Here is a 14,473-nt window from a genome sequence, read left to right as displayed (position 1 = left end):
TCAAAACTTCCCACAGAGTGAGAGACATTGAAAGGGCTAAACTAGGAAAGAATCTAACCATTAAGCTATACCTATGGCAGCTTTCTTTCAAACCACTAAGTATTTCTTGCCAAAGGTTTATACTGTCTAGAGCAAAGGTTTACAATAAATCCAAAATAATTTATTTTATATCCTTGCAAACAGCTGCAAATTTCTTTTGTCTGAAACCTTTTTTGCTATAATAGGAAATTGAAACTGCTGTGCCCCAGCTCTGCTCTACTGGCTGATATTTAAACTTATGCTTATTTAATCAACACATTTAAACTGAAAACCAATGGCTCCGCTAAATGATGTCATTGGTTCTGAAAATGTATGTTCTAGATTAAAACCCAAAATTAACTACTTGCTCCTGTATTTACTTTCTGATAGTATCTGTGTCCTTTTTAAGTGATACTCGGAAGAACATCAAGTGAACATGAGGACTGGATATCTCAACAAAGTCATGTCCACCGTGACTGTAAAATGTTAACATTAAGGCCCAAAAAGTTAATCTAAGGACTCCAAATGGTAATATTATCATTGTAATATATTAATCTTATAAAATAGTATAGAGTTCTAGAGTACTCATTTTTATATAAACCAAAATTATATTGGACATGGTGGTTTGATCTAACTGCATGCAGTTTAGCATTTAGATACAGAATTTTGACCCTTACGTACAGTCTTCTTTATTTTAAGGGCAGAGAGCAGGCTCCATGTGACCTGCTTCCAGGAGCAGTAAATGCTAAAGCCATTAAACTAAGTGAGCTTTGCAGCAGAACGCACATAAAGGTACATCTCAGCGTGTTTTACTTTTGAGAAGAAACAAATCATTTGCAGTCAAAGCAAGCCGCACAAGGTATTTTCAAAACTAGGTTAAATGTGCTTTATACATTCACAAAAAAGACTGAATGTCAAAGTAGGTGATGAGTTTTAACACATAAATGAGATGAGATGAATAAGTATTTTGGAGAAAAACTGTGAAACCTTCTAAGTTGAAACAGAAGGGTGACTCCATGCCAGTTTGAAATGTGACATGTATTTCTACTCAGGTATTTCTTTGATGCATATAAAAAGCCATTTTTGACACCTTATTTAAAAGAAAAGATTCCACTCTGTATGAAACTATTCTGTATTAAGTGGAAAATGGTTTAAAGTGCACCCTTGACTTTTCTATTGGAGAAATTATTTCAGCAGATGGTTGAAATCTCGTCATATGTTCCTGTGATTTCCATAACCCAAAGGCAGCTGAGGCACCGTGCCATAGTTCAGCATCCTTTGAAGCCAATGAGTCCTTCCATTGACTGCAACAGATTTGGGATTACAACAAAAAATTTATTCTAATGTGAACTGTGTTCATACCTCATTGGTTTTAGATCCATCCATGATTTTTTTTTTTCCCCAATACCAATCACAGAACTCAAACTGTAGAACAGATTTCTTATGGCTCACTTCTGGTCAGGTATTTCCATCTCTTTGTGGCATGCTGTCAGTATTTTCTGACGTTCTTCTTTCTCACACACATTCAAACGCTCTTATAAAGTCCACTGGCATCCTCAGGAAAATGCTAAACTCAGCCAGCAGTTCTTTTGTACAGGTGGTATAAATGGGGCAGTATGCACTTACTGTTGGATGCACCCAGTCCTGGGAAAAAAGTTTGGGCTTCCATGGTCATTAAATTTTATATGTGGAAAATCATGGAACTGAATATACCCCTGTCTCCTGTGAAATTTCCAACTGTAAATTTACTGTATAGCAGAATAGCTCTAATAAATTGTTTCCTATGAGTTGCTGCGATACTGCTCACTAGTCTCTCTGTTGTGAGAGTCCGTAGTGGAAATCCTCCTTCCCCCATTATGCAGAGGGGAAAAAGACTTTCTTTAAGGCTGTTGTGCAGCAGAATTTGGAATAGGTCAGCACAGGGTAGCATATGCCGTTTCCACTTTTTTAGGGATTTTCTCATATAAGAATCTCCTCCGTTTACAAGAACAACAAGAAAACTGCTCTGTATTTTAGACTTAGTCCAAAAAGTCAAACCCCCATAAATATAATGAAAATGTTGACATGTCTGCTCAAGTCTCTTGAACACCTAGGAAAGCAGCTTTCAAATCTAATGCTTTAGGAACATTCCCACCATTACAGTGAATCAGCAGGTTTTTTAATCAATCAATCTTCTTTTTGATCTTTTATAAAGAACGCTGGGAAAATTCTGGTATCTTTCCACTTTTTAAATTCTTGCCTTTTATTTTTTTCAAGGGCAAATTTGAAGATGAACTGAAGCTAGAGAAACAAAAGGAGTAATGTTCGTGGAGATATTTTCCCAACCATTTAATTCTTTTTTTAAAACTTGGAAATCAATAAAAAGGAGTGAGTGGGAGAAATGTTTGAACCATTACTTTCCAGGAGGAAAGACATGAAAAGTATTGGGGGTGTGGGGAGGGAAGCTTGAAAACAATTGTGGGATTTTTATTTACACACACTGGGTTTTTTAAAGTTTCTTCTTTCCTATGTTTGTATAACTTTCTGATTTTTGCTTTCTCTTGGCAAAAGAAAAAAAATATGAAAAATTAAAAGAACAAACCCCCAAACATTCTTATTATAAGAAAGATTTCCATTTCTATTTTCATGTTGTTGAAAGTGAGGGTTAAAAAATGAGCACGGTATCTGGTTATAAGGTTCTGGCATTACTTGTGAATGTTCTCCGCTGATGGCAGCGCGCTGCTCCAGCAGGGAAGGGAAGTCAAAGTCCTTGAGTGCTGCACAATTTCCCATGGTTTCTGGTTTTTTCAGGGCAGGAAAGCTACACTGCCATTTCTGCTTCCTTGGGCAATCAGACAAGGGTTAAAACCCAAGAGCTTATTTAATGTAGTTAGCTCAACCAAATCCTACAGAAAAAAGCAAACCCCAGCACAAATTCAAGTTTAGAAAAATACATATAACCACAAAATTGGTGACAGTGAGTGACAGTGATGGCATACAGGGACTGAGATTTCCTTTTCTGTCCTGCTCAGAGAAATATTGTCCCCTTCTTTTCACTGATAGTTCAACCTTTGGTTGTTGCTTTTTCTGCCTTCTGTAGCCTTGGTCAAGACATGACTTTTATACAAAATGCTGTGAGGGTACCACAGTGAACTTTCCTTTTAATATTTCTTGAACTATAAGAAAGAATTACTGGATTTATTCTGCTGTGATGGTGCGAGCTGCTTGAAAATGCTCTGGCACATACAGGAATATTTTTTTTTTTTTTGTTCCAGGTAACACGTGGAGCCATTTGCACTATAGTGTATATTCATTTAGCTGTCATCACTGTGGGTGGATTCCCATTTTCCACTGTATGTCTGAGGAATGATTTGCTAGAAGACAGTTACTTTGTGAACACAGGAAAAAGTGATCTACAGTAGCCATAAAAACAGACCAGGTGGAAAACCATCTTACCTACAGGTATTGATATTTCATTGCACACTTCAATCCCTATTGATCAATAGCTCGTAATAATAAAATGCTCTGGTTAAGCTGGCAAAGACTAGAAATGCCACAGATATTGCAGACTGCAGTCCCAGGGAAGCAACAGTCTATTGCTCAATTACAGTCCCATTGTGCATGAGATGAGACCACACACCCCAGATGGCCAGGACACAGGACAGAGGTAACACAGGTGTGAGGATCTCATATCCTAAAATGGAAGTAAAGATGGTATTTCTTTGTGAGAGGTTCCTATAACCAGAGGGAAAACCCCCCAAACCTTCAAATCCCTAACTGTTGCCAATATTGCAATGAATCCTTTGACTGCATGGTGCTCTCTGTTGAATCGCATTAGTGCTAATAGAGATGGAACAGAACCAAAATAGTTGTTGTCTCTGCAAAGATTTAATTTTCAATATTCCTTAATAGTACAAAGTTAAGTAAACGCATTTAGTTGATTTGAATGATACCTACATTGCCATTTTTTTTGCTGGGCTTGTCATTTATTGTCTGTACACATCTGCTTAGTGCACACGCAATGCCTACCCCTTATTCTGCCTGTACCACTTGGGCAGTACCATTATACCAATAGATGGTGGGATAGCTTGCATGGCTGAGGTGCTACAATGGATGGCTACAAACTCTTCAGGAGGGACAGGAAAGAAAGGAGAGGCGTGTGGTAGCTTTGTATGTTACAGAGTGTTTTGACTGCCTGGAGCTTAATGATGGTGATGACAGGGTTAAGTGTTATGGATAGGAATCCATAGGGGAAGACCAGCAAGGCAGATATCCTGCTGGGAGTCTGTTAGAGACCACCCAACCAGGATGAAGAGGCAGATGAAGCATTCTACAAGCATCTGGGAGAAGTCTCACAATCACTAGCCCTTGTTCTTATGGGGGACTTCAACTTAACAGATGTCTGCTGGAAATACGATACAGCCAAGAGGAAGCAGCCTGGGAGATGCCTGGAGTGTGTGGAAGAGACCTTCCTGACACAGCTGGTGAGTGAGCCAGCCAGGGGAGATGCCCCACCAGACCTGCTGTGTGTGACTAGAGAAGGACTTGTGGGTGATGTGATGGTGGGAGGCGCCTTAGGCATAGCAATCACAAAATGGTAGAGTTTCGAACTCTCGGAGGAGTAATGAGGGGGGTCAGCAGAACCCTTAGTTTGGACTTCCAGGGGGCCGACTGGCCCGTTTAAGAGCCTGGTAGACAGAGCCCCTTGGGATGCAGTCCTGAAGGGCTAAGGGGTTTGAGGAAGGCTCCCGACAACTCCCTCACAGGAGGCTGTAGGCAGGCGGGGGTCGGTCTCTTCTCCCCAGTAACAAGTGACAGAACAAGATGAAACAGCCTCAAGTTGTGCCAGGGGAGGTTTAGATTGGATATTAGGAATAATTTCTTCACTGGAAGGGTGCTGAAGCACTGGTACAGGGTGCCCAGGGGCGTGGTGGAATCACCATCCCTGGAGGTGTTTAAAAAATGTGTAGATGTGGTGCTTAGGGACATGGTTTAGTGATGGACTTGGCAGTCCTGGGTTAATGGTTGGACTCAATGATCTGAAAGGTCTTTTCCAACCTAAATGAGTTTATGATTCTGTGTTTCAATGATTCAAAATAAGCGTTCACTCAGAGTGAATTTTTTGTAGTAACACATTGAAATATGACAATAAAAGCACTGAAACAATACTTTTTTTCTTAAACTTCACAGATCTTTCTACTTCAGATTTTATTTTAGCTGTGCCATTTTAGAGGTCCAGAAAATTGCAGGACAAAGTTTTCTAGTTTTCATGTGATTTTGGTTGTGTTTTTGGAATAGGTATTCTGGACAACATGATGCATTATTCACTAAAGTTGTACGTGGCCAATACAGTTCTACAGGATATTTGGATTCCTCCCATAATGACATCACTTCTCGGTAAGCCTTCTATATAAACATCTCACTGTTTGGAAAAGCATTTATTTTGGTCTTTTGTATTCTACGCCTTTATGCTACTTGCGTGACTGAAAATCTTTCCTGAACAAAGCAAATTACAAAGTGTCATTGCAATGACCAAATTCCATGGAAAAGGCCCCCAAATAACAGACTTAGAACAACCACAAAATGATGACAAAAAAATTGCACAAAAGTAGTACCTTTTCTATTCTACAATAAGCCCTACTGTGTGAAGGAAAGGAGGTGGGAAGCAGAGAAATGTAACAGATTCACTCTGCAATCAGTCTTCTGTCTGAATGTTAAACCCTGTTCCATAAATGTATTACTTTCTTAAAAGAAGATTGTTATTCTCTGCTTGAGATTCAGAGTAAGGTAAAGATTAAACTAATACTGTGGAGTTAAACCTAGTAATTGGGAACAGTCTGGGATAGGCAAGCTCACTTATTTGTGTTTTCTCGCATACAAACCTCTTAAAGAATGGTGCAGACCAAGACAAGAGCAATTGCAAGCACTCCCTGTTCTTTTGCAGACCTAAAGGCTTTCTCTCCAGGTGGGTTTGAGCTCTCTTAGAAAACCTTACCAGTCTAATAATAGTGAGTACTGAGAGAGATGGATGAGAACAGAAAAAAACTTCTCTTTAAGAGAAAACACTAGGAAACCTTGCATGTATTAAACTACATCTAACCAACATATTAGAACAGTAATCATGGAAGTAAATGGCATTTTCACTTTTTGAGGGAAATACTATTTTCAAATTCAGCCATGTAGGAGGTGCTGGCCTCTTTCTTATTGTTTAGCTGTATAGATTTGAAAAATACAAGCTACACATTGAAAAAGCTATGCCATGTTGAACAGTGTTTGTTTTCACTTCGTCTTACCAGAAGATCAACTTAAGCCAGAACTGTATTTTATGTTAGATATGTGTGACTAGTTTCAAACATATCAGAGCTTTTTGGCAATGACGGTGACTATTCATGCAAAACTGTCACATTGCCCTGTGCAGAAGGCATTGGAAGCCGTACACTAGAAATGGAGACCCAGACAACATGCAGGCATAATAGCCCCATGCATTTACTTCACCCACCAAAAGATGTTCATGGGTATCAGGAATTATAAGTGAGACGTAAAACACAGGGCTGTGGTTTCCTTGGCAATGCTGAGACTTACTTAACTTAGGTGGTGGATGGTTTTGATTATAAATGAAGAGAGAAAGAAAGGAATCTAAAAAGTAGCCTTGAGTTTGATTCTGAGATATCCAAACAAGTAGTAAAACAAATGCTTTCTATGTCTAATTTGAAATAGGTTTCACTGGTTTTGGCTCAAGTATACAATGCAGAAATGCTCTTCTTGCAATGTTTCACTAGCTTACTTTCAGGTAAATTTCTAAAAAAATTCTAAAAAGCTTGCACTCTTAGGAAATAGTTTTCTTACACAAAACCTGTAAGTAGATTAAACTACTGGCTGCTCTGCTCCAACCTATACATTTTTACCTAAAAATAAATTGCAGCAACAAGGCTGTAAATTTTTATTTTGCAGCCCAATAAAACCATTAATAGTTTAACAGTAGATGTTTATTTTGAACAATGAATAGTAAGCAGTACCTGCATGTTTGTTAAAAGTATCCTCCAAGTGGGCTGGCTAAAAATTATCTGATTGTAATGCTAAATGCTTTACATTTGTCAAAGGCATGAGCTGCTTGTGCTTCAAACCCCACATAGGGCAGGCGGTGGCCCTGGTGTGGCCACTGCAGCAGCTGGACTAGCCTGGTGTCAGAAAGATGACCTGTCCTTACAGGAGTTCTGTTATTGCTTAAGGAGAACTGAACCATGGACGACTGATAATTTAAGTATCAAGACCAATGTTCATGTATAGTTTTTGGACATCTACTGATTGTGTGATTTTGCATCACAGATGAGTCAAAAAGTATGTCTGGTTTAGCCAAATTGCTTCACTTCTGCACACCCTTGGGTAAATATTTAAAAGATCCCTTTCACTTGCCTATTCTTCCTTCTCTATTCTCTCATGTATCCCTTCCTCCTCCTGAAGACAGGATTTCTTTTTCTCATTGGAACTATTTCTCCCCATTAACAAATACTTTCTCACTGGTTTTTATGCTATTTCTGCTAGCATTTTATCATTGTGCAGACCATTAAAATAAATAATCTCTCCTCTGTCCTTTTGCCTTCAATTAAACTGAATCATGTTAGTCATAAATTAAAAAAATGTGGCAAATTGAAGATCATTAAAAAAAAATAATCTACCTTTCAAATTCTCCTTTAAAAAGAGAAGAATAAGTTAGCTTCTACTGTGAAAGCAAATGATCATAGACAATTACATATCTTCCACTATTTAAAACATCTAAAATTAATATCAGTTTTATTTCATGGAACTTCAATGTTTAAGCAGGCACATATTACATTTTTTCCCTGTTGAAAGGTTTAACCACATTCAGGTGTATACTACAGCTAATAAATAACAGAAGACAAATGGAAAACACGCTTTATCAAGAGCTTTTTAGCAGAGCCTTAGGTAATGGACAAACTCTTTTTGGAAAGTTGAAGACCTGAAGCTGCATCACTTCTAACCTTGACATCCATCTCCCATCCCTTCCCCTCCTGAAATATTTTCACTGGAAGTTTGGTTAATAGCCCATTGTATTCAGGAACCAGGTGTGTACGAAAGTGAGACATGGAACAATTTCTGTCTCTTTAAGGACTTTTTCCACCAAAACATTGGAAGAAATGCGGGGGAAGAGCACATCAGACTTTCAGGAAAACATGCAGCCTTTTCCAGCTGTATGAGAACACGTACACTGCTCTTCAACAACCAAAGTCAGTCTGATCTTGTCCCTCCCATAATACAAACATGGAGCAGCATCACTATTGGAACTAGGACACGTAAAACAAACAAGATCAGTGAATGTTTAGCACTAATTTGTGTTTTTACTAATCTTCACTTCTTTCTCCATATATGTAAATCACTAAATACATTGATCAATTGCATAATTTTCTAAGAATAAGATATGTAACTTGAACATCTGAGCTGTGGAAGGGAATAAATTCCTGTGGAAGTCAATATACCTTAATATCTTTTGTTTTCTATCCAGGTCCCACGTATTATCAGCTAGTGTCATTATGTCAGCTAGTGTCTGTCTGTCAGAAGTTCTGCATACGTTAGCAAAGTGAATAATTCCAAAAGCAGAAGTTTTTAGTAGGACTTTGTTTTCCTAAAGCAATCTGACAAAAAAAAAAATAATCTCCTTTGCATGATCAGTCCATGATTCTTTCCATGCTCTTTTACTATGGGCTGAAGTAACACAGCCTCATGCTGTTGCAGAATAATGATGCTCAGATGTCAGTTGGGTTCTAAGATTGTTGTAACAACTGGGGTATATATCCAGTATTTTAATTACCTACTTTGTTAAGAACAAGTCACTAAGATATCTATAGCCACACTTCAGACGTGACCTTTAGAGATAAACCTCTGATTAGTTTACTGTCTTCTGTAATCTAACTTTGTGTTCCTTGTTATTGAACTTGTCTAAATCCCAGAAGAAAGGGCTGATTCGAGATTTGAAAGATCTGCAGCTTGATTTTACTTTTGTTCTTTTTCAGATGTGTGCATTTTCCAACAGCTGGAGAGTATTGCAGAGTACTGAAGTCTGTGTAGACACGATTAAGGATACAGCAATTGGGTGACATCCCCTTGGCTTCCCCTCACCATGACGGACTCCAAGGACACAGGCACAGATGTAAGGCTGAGCAGATGCACTACACACTTGCACACTGGTATTGCTACAACTTCTGGTGAGGAAATGGGACCTGTAAGTACTGTGTATACCTCTTAAACCATGCCTAAGATTATACACTTGAATACTGTGGGGATGGCAATAGGCTATGCATATGAAACCTAAAGGTCTGGAGCAAGCATAATGTAAAATTATCTCTTCTGTCCTTAAAATCTATGAAATTCTCTGTTGTTCAAGAAATAGTACCCATCCAATAGGGTGGTAAGGGAAGGACTTGGAGGAGAGAAGAGCTGAATGTTGCAGCTGAAGGGGAACAGAGCTGAGGGACTTCCCTGAAGGCAAGTAAGCCTGTATTGACTCCGGTTGCTCTTTTCAAGCAGCCTGAATCAGAGCTTGCCCCACCGCTCGTGGCCCACCTCTTCCTCCTCCTGCCTGGTGAGCCATGTTGGAGAGAAAACCTCATTAAAAGTAATAGAATGTTTGGAGCATGTTTTATTTGTAACCAGCTTGTTTCTGTGACCTGATCAGCACTGGCATGGAACAAGGAAGAGGTCAGTAACAAAAGACTGAGGGGGGGGGGGGGGGGGGGGGGGGGGGGAAGGGGGAGACTATGCCATTGATCTAGATCAGCCTAAAATAGTAATGAAGTTTCATCCTGTGAGTGTTTGTGCCCATTTCAGAAGAAACTGTGCACTCATAGACTCCTGAGGCATGTGGGCTTTGACAAGGTAAAGCTAGTTTGTTCAAGTACAGAAGGAAATAGAGGAGTAAGGGAAAAGCTGTGCCTCGCTGAGGACAGCATAAGCCAAAAGAAAAAAATACATCTCAAAAGCCAAGGGAAGATAGAGAATAACTTGGCAAGAGCCAAGGCAGACCCTGATTTATTGTACAGTTAATGTTCTTTGGCAACCTACAGTAAAGTGATGAACAAACTTTCTAGGCTGGGACATAATTTTATACCAATTTTTCAATTTTTTTTAATTTTGAACTTGGCATAGGAATATCAGAAGGAGGACACTACTTGAAGGAGCCCAATTTTCTGTATCATTTGAATCTAATAAAAAAATTATGAATTTTATGAGTCTTCATATGCCTGCATCTTTCCCCTATCAAACTTTATTTTAATTATTTGTCACTCTCAGTAAGCTGTTCATAGCGTATTTCCAAAAGATGTATGCAACGCATTATGCTGTGCAAATTTGTTCCATGGTAACTGATGAGAAAAACTAACTTACCTAGAAATAATATTTATTTTTTCTTTCTATTTTAATGGTTCAGTCCTCATCCTAATCTTATTGTGAATTGCATTACCATGAAGGTATATTTTGACAGCTCTTCTGAAGCTGAGTAGAGAATAATTAAAAAGAATAGCAATTAACCTGTCTTAGGGAAAGCATCGTAATGTAAGTGCTGCTTCAGGGAAATTTCCGTTGTAAAATCAAAAGGATACACAGGGAGCAAAATGATATTTAAAGCAAGCTGCCAGTCAAATTATGTTCAGACAAGTTCAGTACAGTTGATTTAATGTTCCTTCGCCTTCCTAGTCAGAGTCATAGTTTTGAGGAACATATTAGGAGCATGTAAGGAGAGATAAATATAGAGGATATAAGATGGAATAAAAACAAATATGAAATTAGAAACTACCTAAGTCAAAATTTTGGGGCTCTCCCCCCACCCCCCCCCTTCCTGCCCTTCTTAATAGTTCCTAACATTTGGCTTTATTTTTCTACTCCCGAAGCTTTGGATGGAGTATTACTCGGCACGACACATTCTGCAGTAATTTATAGCCCATCATGTTGTATGTGAAATTATCATATTTCTTTCCCCCACCTATATAATTTCACATTTACTTTGTTGATTTTTATCTGCCATTTCAATGACCAGTACCCATCTCAAAGGTTTTCTTTTTTATTATTTCTTTAGTGAAACTTCAATCTTTATACCTACTCTCTGTTTTCAGCTCTTTAATCCTTCCATTTTGGTGAGGGGGATTTTGAGAGCCTTTTGGAAAGCCAAACAGATTATATCAAGTGGATGTCCTTTATCACAGACTTTTTGTCTCCTTCAAAGAACAGAAAAGAATAAAGATTCATCCATATTCTAGTTTGTCTATTGACACGCATTTTCCTTTTTTTTCCAGCCTTCAGTTATCATGGTGGCTTTGAACTGGAGGTCATAAAACAGAGACAATTCAGTTATTGCACCCCAGAGTAACTTTAGAATGGCTGAAGATGGCCCCGACTAATTTGCCTCTTGCATAGACTAGTTTTGTTGTCTGGAGCATAACTAATTTTATTGATGCTTATGTTGATATGTTCTTAATTACCCTTAGATAATAACTGTATACTTCAGTTTTCACTGCTCCGACTCCACAGACAGAGGGCAGACACAGGAAATGCCATGGCTCCTTCCTGCTGGGTTGTTACTGCTTCCTGTAGTGAGCAAAATGGGAACCAAACGGTGCTATGCAGCAAGAAGACCCTCTTATACTCTTGAGGGGAAATCTGGCCTCTGCTAAGTTGACTGCAAGTTTTGTTGCCAGTTTCAATGGATGTAAGTTGCCAAATTCCAGAATTTACTTTTCCAACTCAATAGCCAATGAATAGAAGCAACAGGAAAATCACTTTTACAGACAGAGGAACAGCAAAGTGTTCTTTCCATTTCTCTTTCTGCTTGTTGAGCAAAAAATTGCCTGCACCCACAAGCACAAATACTGAGGAAAGCCTAGTACTGAAAAATCCAGTCTTTTCCATTCAAGGACGTGGACTCTTCTCTCAAGAAATTCTGGAATTATGGACAAGAAGAAGGTCCCATCTCTCATTCATCTGCCTTACTTGAGCAGCAACAGAAAGAATATAGTAGAGACCTGGTCTAGCAGAATCTGTCACTGTATCTCCTTTAATCAAGAAACCCTTTCTGTACATCTTAAACACAGAATGGTTTTCTGAGGACTCAGACTGAAAATATTCAGAATGCCACAGCCTGAAGCTGCACCAGCTACATGAAATATTACAAATGGTTCTTGCTAATACAAAAAAATATTATTTTTCAGCAGCAAGCAGAGACTATGAGCTACTTAGCTGTAATATCACACACTTAGATTTAAGGAGAAAGGAACACCTACAATGTTTGTTCAGTAAAAAAAGACAAAAAACCCTCAGGAGAGTAAAACAGGAATTAGAGTTTCTGCTGCAGGATGAGTCAGATATTGTAGCAACAGCCAAACTGCTGCCATGACCAAGAGATGGACTGGTGGCATGCGCTGATTGGGAAGCTGGTGAAAGCTGCAGTTATAAAGAATTTATCCAGAGCCAAAGCACTTTGGAGAATTACTGTAGATTAATTTCTGTTGGTGCTGAGAGGTGTGTCTGTCCTAAATCCTTCTCTTGTTATGACTCTCCTTTGCTCAAGCAGACTGGAAAGGGATAAAGTTAAAAGGACGAATATTACTAGGGAGCTAAACACCACTGGGATTTGTCTCATCATAAGATACTTTAACTTCCCATATGCAGACTGGAGAACAGGTATTGCCAAGATGATTCAGTCACTGCAGGCTGTGACAGGTAAAAGACTTCTTCACCACTTCCAAAGCAAAAGGTATGCTTCATTCAGGCATGAATCTTGGTGAAGGGATTAATTTTAAACTGATGATGGTAGATGTGATGTAATTTGAGAGCTCAGACATTAATTTTGCGTAAATATCAATAAATATTAGACTTCACTTTCAAAAGGGCAAGCTTTTGGAAAGTGAGAGAAACAGTTAATAAAATCAAGTGGGGTGGAGAGGTTACATTATTTTTACAATAAGGACAAAAGCTGTCTGAAATCTGTATCCCAGTAAGATATGAGAATTAGTAGTTGAGAGATTATTGGGTAAATAACCTCCAGCAAAGAGCAAGCAGAACACATACTTAGAATGGAAAAAGAGGTTTATTTGCAACAACAGCTAAATCTTAGTAATTTAGGGAGAGAAAGGGAGAAGTGGGGAAGTGAAAGTTGCCAGATTTTGCAAAGGAAAGTACGAATACAATAAAACCCTTGAATAGGCAAATGAAAGAGAACAACAGAAGATGGGAGATTTAAGGCAATGCAGAGGAACTCTACAGGGTGTGAATATATTACATTTTCAGTAGGAATATGAATGTAGTTTATGGATGTGAAGCTAGGCTAGCCAATACAAGAGTGTATTAGCTAGAAAGCAAGACAGCAGAGCTGGCAGTCAAATACAAGGACCTCAACATACTCACACTGAAGGACTTATTATTCCACCCCCTCAGCGATGAGAAATCTGGCACGTAATGTTGCAAGACTGTAAAAAGGAGTTTAATAATTCTTTCACGTGTGGGTGTAAGGGGGGGAGGATACCTTATAGCTGTGAATATGAAATATAGCAATGACACTGAAGAATGGAAGGAGATGGGGAAATGATTGGAGGAGAAAGTTAGGTGATGACTGCCCCAGCAGGGGAGCACTGAAACAAAAGGGGAGGGAAACAGAAACTGAAGACTTGGAAGGAAGAGGGCTTAAAACAACTCTGAGAATGCCAGAGCAATCCACTCCTGTCTTTAAGACACATGCATGGTAACTGTATATTACCTAGATTTTAAATAAGGCTTTAAAATGCAGCTGTGCTGGATCTGGGAGTTAAGGAGGGGGTGAGTTGAGTGTAGGTGCTGCATGGTGAGCCTGGAAGAGGGAGGCAGCTGGTCTGCTTTGGTTTGGGATGGAGTTTGCTGAAGTCATTAGCTGTCTTGCCTGCAGCACCAGGCGCTGGATTCAGTGACCGTTCAGCCCTTTGCCTTTGCTTTTGGATGGGTTTTTCAGTTGTCTCTCCGGTCAGGAAACTATTCCAGCCTGGAGTGTGAGCTCTTTTTGCACGTATTAAAGAATTGCACCTGTTCCCACACTACACGTGACCATGCACCTTTAAATATGTAGTCACATGGATCAGATGGTCATAGATATTCAGGTGGTGACAGGCAGCAGCTAGTATGAGTATGATTTCTAAAAAGTAATGAGGCAAGTTCATGCCTAATCTCATAGCAACATTTGCCCACTAAAATGGAGTGCTAATGTTTATAGCCAGTTATGGTATAAGGTATTCTTTTTGAATTAGAGAGACATTTATCTGTTACATTTGTCTATTTAATATGGACATTGTGTTGCCAAGCAAATGTGTACAAGTGACAGTAGCGACTTTAGAAATTACTTTCACTTTAATCTGTGGATTTCAATCTATTTGACATTTCCCATTCTGTGGTCAGTAGGACCCAATCATTTTTATCAGCACTTCAAGTGCTACAATATGCCACC

The 14,473-nt window shown here is 38.9% G+C and overlaps 1 long non-coding RNA gene across 5 annotated transcripts in view; it reads right to left on the bottom strand.

Moving 5' to 3' along the window:
- LOC129785395 (uncharacterized) overlaps positions 1-14,473 on the bottom strand; it is a 51,856-nt gene that overhangs the window by 1,990 nt on the left and 35,393 nt on the right. The window lies entirely within an intron of this gene.

The sequence above is a fragment of the Falco peregrinus genome, chromosome 12, assembly GCF_023634155.1.
Source record: "Falco peregrinus isolate bFalPer1 chromosome 12, bFalPer1.pri, whole genome shotgun sequence".
Taxonomy (NCBI): domain Eukaryota; kingdom Metazoa; phylum Chordata; class Aves; order Falconiformes; family Falconidae; genus Falco; species Falco peregrinus.
This window is presented reverse-complemented; position numbering and strand designations above follow the sequence as displayed.